The sequence below is a fragment of the Atractosteus spatula genome, chromosome 1 (assembly GCF_055471065.1).
Source record: "Atractosteus spatula isolate fAtrSpa1 chromosome 1, fAtrSpa1.hap1, whole genome shotgun sequence".
NCBI classification, from domain to species: Eukaryota; Metazoa; Chordata; class Actinopteri; order Semionotiformes; family Lepisosteidae; genus Atractosteus; species Atractosteus spatula.
In genome coordinates this window covers 49765972-49774624 of record NC_142706.1, presented here as the reverse complement: position 1 = coordinate 49774624, position 8653 = coordinate 49765972, and positions in this window count along the sequence as shown.

The following is an 8653-nucleotide window of genomic DNA, read 5'->3' as shown; positions in this document are numbered from 1 at the left end:
TTTCCATTCAAAATCTTTGCACTGGTGCACCTGAACTGAGCCAAGCTCTGGCAGAACCCTGCAGATCTCACCCAGTATGAAAGTCCACAGTACATCAACAACTCTCTCTATTGCAGATCAATATGCCCTGATCCTCATGACTTTAACTAACATTAGTTTTGCACATAGGTTTTAATATTATATAAAACACAGTAAAACAGTAAATAATAGTTTTGCATTATTATTTTCTTCTTCATTTGACTTTTTTGTGTCTGTAAACTGCAACCTTATGAAGACATTCCCACTTTCCGACTTATGAAGACATTCACACTTTTCTGTGCTTGTTTTATCAAGAAGATAAAGAAGATAAATTATTTTTATTAAGAAGAGATCCGTACAGTAGTCACACTTGTCATGTAAATGATCTACAACGCCAATTGGTTGACAGCTCCAGCTGTGCTTGGCCCCATACCAGGACCTGATAGCTCTTGAGAATGATATTGTGTGGTTTACCTTGTTTCACAGCACAGCCATTATGAAGCAAGGTGTACCAAGAACCAGCAAGAAAAAGCCATCAATGTAAGAAAACCTTGTCTTATCTTCTCAAATGTTAATTGAAAGATATCTGTGTGAATGAAACTAGAGGAGATGTATTTGTTTTACATATTCATTATCATCACAAATGGGTGGCTCTGTGGTTAACATTGCTGTCTCGTAGCACTGGAGCCTGGAGTTCAATTCTGGATTGCTATTTGCGTGGAGTTTTTATGTTCTCTCTGTGTTTATGTGGATTTCCTCCGGTTACTCCATTTTCCTCCCACAGTACAAAAATCTATTGATAGGTTAATTGGCTTCTGGGAACATTAGGCCTTGTGTGAGTATGTGTCTGTCTGCCATCCAGAGTGTATCCCACCTTGAGCTTGTTGCTTGCCGGGATAGGCTCTAGCTCCCGTGTGATGCTATTATTGGATAAAACAGTTAAAAGTTGGATAGATGGATTATTACTACAATTAGCAGCTGTATTAGCATTTGGAACAATGTCTGAGCAAAAATTCAATTCCTTTAACAAAATAAAATGGATTATTCCTCACACCTTTAGAGCTGACTGACTTATTTGATTTCCACACAAGCTAAATTGGCCTACTGGCCTCCTCTGATTTGCAACCTTTCTTCAATTCTTACAAGCTCATGATATCCCATACGTATTGAAAAAGCTGAGAGACTTTTGCTAAGTCATTATATAGAGTAAAAAAATAAACTGGGTATTCAAAAGATAGATAAAAACACACACACAGAGAAACAGAGGGAAAGAGATACAGATCTGCAAACATAGATAAACACTTCCTTTCATTTCCATCACCTCAACCACAGCTCTGAAATGAGATGAAAACAGGACAGACTCTAACAAAAACAACCTGTCACAGACATTACCACACACAAGGTGGGACATAGAATGACCACAGAGATATGGGGCAGATGGAAGGGTGCAGAGAGATGAGGTAGATACTGTAGATGGGTACTTAGAGATGTGTGTGCTGGGACTGTCTGCAAAAAAGATACCATAAAATGATTAAGATTTTCGGTGATCAGATACTGTAGCACTCAGGAAGTCAGGGTTTGATAAACACTTCAAATCATATTCAGGTGAGATAAAAACATGAACAACCTAAAGTTACATACTTTAAAAACCTTTTCTGCACTAGGCTAAAATGCCCCCTTGCTAAATATACATCCATATCAAACACTTCTGCTCACACTTTCAGGATATATGAATTAAAATAGTAATTCATATTAAAATGTATAAATAGCATGGACAACCCATAACCTGCTGGTTCCTTAGTCTCATACTGTATTACATACTGTACTGTATGTTATATGAGATTGACCCCCTTGTATTTTATTGCTGCATATGATGCAATTGTGCCTTTCCTCGCGTTTGTAGCTCTGGGCACGGTTTTGGGCATGTTTATGTTTATTGCGGATGCATTCTTTAATTACGTCGTCAAACACCTCAACTACTGTAGTTCAACGGATTTTGGAAAATAATTCTAAGTGATGCTTGACTTTTCATGTTTCTTTAGAACTGTAGATAATTATTATTTAATTGTCGACTCCATCTGATGCAAGTACAAATGCTTCATTTGTGAAGAAGATTTTATAACTAAAGCATCATACCACATTTTTCCTCTGTGAATTAATGACCAATGGCTTCTCTACAAATTCCTTCTCTGCTAACACGGGCATAAAGCTCACCAGTGGAGCTACTGTCCTTAAGCAAAGAAACCCCTTTTATTTCCAATTGTCTATCTAGCTGGATCCTTTAAAACTGATGCATCGAAGACTGCCCACGCCATGTCTGTAATGCTCTATAAATTAGAATTTCATTTCTGCAATCCTTTGAGGTTAAGATGAGATACTCATCACTTTTCCAATCTCACAGACAAATCATTTTTGTCTCTTATTGGGATTTTTTTTTTGCATTTTTAATTTACAAACCCAGTGCACAGAGAACCTGGTGAAAATTGTGGTGTACACCAAAAGACAGACACAGCAGTTATGACAGGACATGACAGATTTTCAAACATGATGGACTTACTGTAGATGTTATGGACCTTTCCCTGACTTGTCTAAGGAATTTAAGAGGATGATCTACAATAAGTAAAAGACTAAATGTCAGAAGGTGCTTGAAGTGCAGTGGGCTGGAAAACTAGTTCATTTCTTAGCTGGACTTGAACAATAGTGGATCTGGTAGGAAGACATCAGGCTACCTTAGAGCTGCTGAAGTCCAAATGAAAAAAGAAGATTGTGCCCTGAAACCTCAGATGATGACAGCTTGAAAGAGTAAAAAGCCTTTGGCAGCTGCATTTGGAGAAAGAGAGACTGGCATGAGCAGCTTTTCCAGATTTCCACGACATTTAGTGTAAAGAAGTGCCAAAATTCTCTCGTGTAAATGCACTTCTCTTTAGTTTCCAATTGAGTCCCCTGGTTTGTGTATCACTGCTGACTCTGATGGGTCTTTTGAAACCAGCATTGTGCTATTTGAAGATGCCCCAGGATTTTCTCCACCTGTCAGTTTGCTATTGGGGAGCCCACAGGCTTTAACCAAACTATTTTGTGTAGGCTTCAGCGTCTCTGGGGACAAGTAGGCTCATATTCTCTTATCATACAGAGTTTGTTGGTTAGATGAAGTTCAGGAAACCAACAGCAGTGAAGCTCCTTTCCCTTTTTGTTTTTCTGGGAATCAGATTGCTGATATTGGCTAAGATTCAGCTTTTGTCCTCTTTTGCACTGATGTTTTTTACCTGCAGGGAAAGAATTTCCTGCCATTTTACATTCCTAAGACTTTGGGGGAGTTTTTTTTATTATAATCCATTAGCCAGAGATCTACTGTGGCTTTTTAATTGTTTATTCAAAAGCTTTCAGGCTTTCAGGCTAAGGACGTAAAACATTCTCAAATGACCAAAATCGGAACTTTTGCAATCCCAGCTATCTAGCTATATTGAGCTAACTACCAATTTACTCTCATACCAGTTGTTGTCCAACCTCAGTCAAACCTTCCACTGTCTGATTTCTGTCACCTTGGTCACTGTTACTTCTTTTTAATTTTCATACTTTTCTCTGAGTGTCCGGTATCCAACCGCTGTGTTTGGGACATACAGACATACCCAGCAACATGTGACCTCCCCGTGGCCTCACTCTGCCTGCTGCTCTCAGCTGCCAGGTTCGTTTTGTGGGTTTGAATGTGGGTAGACAGCAGCTTGGAAATGTCAAGTCGTGTGCCTACAATCGGAGACACTAATAAAGGTTAAGGGCAGATTGCGCAATGGCTTTGCTTTGGGGGTTTACTTGAGAAGCAGTTCAGGAACAGTCACAGGAAGTGAGGCGGCTCTGGCTGACACCGATCCCCAAGAAAGGGGGGGTTTCCACCACTGTGGTGCTGCCTATTCTCTTCAGAACTCGCCCACACACTCGCTTTCCTTCTGCATCTCTGAACAAAGACACGTCATTTCTGCTGCACAAACATGCATCTCTTCTTACAGAAGAGTCATCAGCACCTGCAGAGAGGGGAGTCTCCACAGCTGGCAGCCTGCTGACTGCAGCACCCACTCAGCCTCTTTGCAACACCAGGTGAATCCCCCAGGAGCAGAGCAGGCTGGGTGGCCTGAGAGTCAGTTAGCCCAGCAGCGCTCCCCACTGGCTCTACAGGACACAGAACAGCAGAGTGAGTCAGCTGCTCAGTGCTTTTATTACACACATCATCTGATAATAGATTCAAAGTCACAAAACATATTCATGTGTGTCACCGGCCAAGTAACCAGGTTTGGCTCAAAGAAAAGAAACTCCCACAAAGCAGTCTTCAAATGCAAACAAAACTGGATTTATTGCCATCAAAATAGGGATAACAGGAAAAATTAGCTACACAGGAGTACTCTCTACACCTTCCTCCAAGGCACCCTCTTCCATACTGAGCTCTCCCAGTCCCTTTTATAGCCCCTCCTCCTCTAAGGACCATCCTCTTAAAGGGACTCGCTGACATTTTCTTAACAGACATGAGCAGTTTGCTCAAAATAAAGTATTCAACCATCCAAAAAAAACCTTATACATTTTAACAGAATCATGCAACCATGATATATTCGCTTAAACAAAACACCTACTGTAACCTTACATCGGTTATTTATAGATGGCTCACCAGTAACTTTTCCCTTTAAGATCATTTGTGTGATACTACAAACAGGAAAGGTGACTGTCGGCCATCTTGATCAACACAAAACAATACAATATAATACAATACAATACTCCAAATGGGGAAAACACTGTGGAAAAAACACTGCAGTGATTTTAGGGAAACAACAAAAGGGTAAGTATCATTCACACTTCATTCGTATCACATACACTCTCTCAAACATACCAGAAGGGTAGAGGGAAGTATTGGAGTATTTAACATTCAGAAAGAAAAAATAACAAGCACTCTGTCACAATGTGTTACATAATGAAATACACTATGGCCATGCACAATGTAGAGAAACATGATTAACATGAGCTGGTGGAATCAGAACTTGTCCCTACCTGCGCCTCTTCTCAAAAAGACCTTAAATCCCACTAAATGTCTGTAGATGGGTACTCATGAAATTTCATAGGAATAAACATTTATTTGATGTATTTTGGTGTTTGCTTCAGTCCATATATTCAGCCCCTCATATAAATAAGTTTGTTCTGGACAAAAGTGTTGGGTCTAAGAAGTATTTAAAGGAGTAAATGCAATCTGATTGAGAGATGCTTGTCCTACTGGAAAGTATTACAACCCTTTTCCATTGTGGATTGTCATACATACTGGCATATACTATAACATTTACATAGAAAAGATCACACAAGTTTGAGTAAAAGGCTGGTTTCCTCTAAATTTATGATTTGGTGGGTTGTGGATTGAATTAACCACAGGAAGTTTCTGGAAATTATATGTTTCACTAAAATAGGAAGTATATGCTGTCAGCCTCTCACACACATGCCCAACTGAATCACATTAACTGTCTTTGTGACTGACAGTGTGACTATAAATCTGATGACAGGCGAAAGAAAATACTCAACTGAAACCAAAACAAACCTGCTAAGAGCTCTTTGATCTTAATTGGATTGGTTTCTTCACACAATATAAGTGAAGCTGCAAAAAAACAGAAGCTATTCAAGATTTTAAAAGTCATAGAATTTTTCTTGTACTGTATATACTGCATGATTATTTTTTGTTCATTCAGAGGATTATTTGCAACTCACCAATCAGTCACAAATATCAAAATTTGTTTGTGTCCATTGAAGGCAGAATGCATTGTTAAAAAAGACAATATTATGTGCAAGAACTGTAGTGTGACTTTGGCAAAGTTTTGATTTAATCCAGGACTAAATCTGACAAATCAATTTAAAATAACCTCACAAAAACACTTCACTTTGAATTAAATCAACAACAGTAAGTACTGTATATATTACATGAAACAAAAGAAGCCTAAAACTGGGTAGGGAAAAAAATCTTGTCATTAATCCAGAATCTTCTGGGCTTCAGTTTGCTTCAGCATTGCTTCAAATTAATGCATCATGAGATCATTCATTATGATGAAATTGGACTCATGTGATGCAATCCAGCGTCTCCTAACGCCTCACTCATGTCACAGTGCCTCTGTGAAGGATGAAAGAAATGTGCTCTGTGTTTGAGTGACACTGCCAAAGGGCTGTTTTAAGATTTCTGGCAGCTTGGAGGATTAGGTGCTGGTCTGTATTAGAAAAAATGAAGTTAAGAAGGCTGTCCTTATATGTGCCAGGCACATCACAGATCCTACAGTATATACAGTGGCACCGAGGGCAGAAAGTCCTGTACAAAGACAATTAATTTATTTCCCTCCACACCATGCAGTGTGCTCTGTTATCCATTTCTTCCAAGGGATGTAAACTTGTCTCCTTCTCCACTTGTCGAATGCTGTCTTGCTGTAATGCCTGTGACATCAGTCCTTTTCATTGACCAGCTTCACATGGGCAAAGAGAATCCTTGATGCGGCTCACAATGAACTCCTCAGAGAGCACAGCTGCCTTCAGAAAACCAAAGCAGCTCTTCAGTGAGCCGTCTGTCCAGGGCCCTAACCTGTAGGGCTGGGCCTTCTTGCCTTTAGCTTTGGAAGACGGGCTACATTGTTAATGAATCTCACTTTTCAGGTGCTTGCAGAAAGGGCTGCAGCTACAGAAGATAACTGAAGTGAATTACAAAGAATATTAGAAAAGAAAAAGCAAGCTGGGTGTGAGAGATCCTTGTTTCACTTTTAAGTATAGTAGATGTAGTAGCCTCCAGTATAGTAGATGACCCCTCCCACCCCTCGCATAAACTCTTTGCCCTCCTACCATCTGGGAAAAGCAATCATAGTGTACGGGCTAGCTCCAACAGCTTCTTCTCTCAGGCTGTCAGGCTCCTCAACACCCTGGAATCTACTTGCACCAGCCCCAATTCCAGAAACAGGGTTTAAATCCCCCCAGTGTGTTGTGTACAGTATATTGTATTATGTATTTGCCTTGTAATTTGCATTGTCTGCACTATGCACTATGTGTATCCTGTCTACAATGTCCATGTCAGTGTCCTGTCTGTTTTTGCACCGTGAACAAGGAGGAACAATATTTCATTCCACTGTATACTTGTATATGGCTAGGATGACACATAAACATGAACTTGAACTAGCTCTAAGCAAATATAATCTTGGAATGTGAGATGATACAGTAGGTTTCTGTAAAGGAAAGTACCTATTCTACATTATGTGGGGAATTGTTTGAAAAAGAAAGTGAAACAAGCTTGAAAAGGCAAGGGAATTTTCTTGGCTGAGAATAAAAACAAAAAGGTACACAGCAGATGGATAAAATGGTGATTATAAGATTATATTAGACGTATCTTAAATATATAATATGGCTTTTGAAAATTTGCAGCAGTGATCCCCGCCAGTGTCCTGACTGGTATGTGGTAAGTATGTGGATGGCTTATCTAAAGACTGTGTGCCAAGTTCTGAAACCATCGCCCAGGCCTGTGGCTCAGCCATTGACCAGGTTTTTCTGATCTGATTTAAATTCCAGCGCTAAAGAAGGTGAACAGATGACAATCCTCAGTCCTGTCTGGCAGGGATTTCCCGCTGTGAATACTGAAGTGCACATCAACACTTGTGAATTTTCCGCTCAAGGCGGATCAGTACTACTTTGAGATATTATTTTAATGTACAGCTCAAAACTATCTTGAGGAGAAATTTTCTCTTCCCAGGGATTTTAAATAATCGTATATTCTGTGTAAATGTGTAATTTTTACTATTTGTAGTTTAATTGAATACAATTCTTAAACACTGCTAAAACAGCTCTTAAACATACCCGTGACTAGGTTCCACTGCTCAGTGTCATTGTCACGACCGCCAGCCAGCTGAGATCAACGCACAAAAGAGCTAACCAGTGCCAGCAGCGGGTTAATAATGACAAGCGCCGCCGCACGTGTTAATCCATCAGCACACGCTCTATCGTGCAGCATGCAGCGATATTTAAACCATCAAAACGTGCTTCTCGCTGCTCGGTATTGTTGACTTATTGAGAGCTCCGACTTCGCCTTGTTTGAAACCCTCTAGCGATACCCCCCTTTCGGCTTCTGAACTTCCTTTTTCCTTTCGACCACGAACTTGCCTTATGTTTTGGATTGGAGGGCCTGTTTCAGTATAAACACCCTGCCTTTTGACTTTTGACTACGAACCCGCCTAACGTTTTGGATTGGACACTTGCTTCATTCTCCTTCGTCTGCATAGGATCCTCATACGTCCACGCTTGGATTCCTTATAGTTTTCACTACAAGAAGAATTAAGATGAAGATTGGTTTTTGTTCTCCTGTTTTATAAAATGCATTGTGGTATTCCCCAACGTGTTTATAAAACCAAAGAGTACGTAAAATATTTAAAGAATTGAAAGCTTAATTCAGGGGAATGCTGAATAACGTACGTGTAGTATGTTGAATAGTTCAGTAAGTCAATTAAGAAAAAACATACGAAGAAAGCACATTATCAAAATGATTTAAAAAAGAGCAGGATCCAGTTAAAGAGAGGATTATAGTGAAATGCAAAGAGAGGTACTGTGAAAAGGATATTAAAGAGCCAGGAGAGACGGAATGGGATATTGCAAT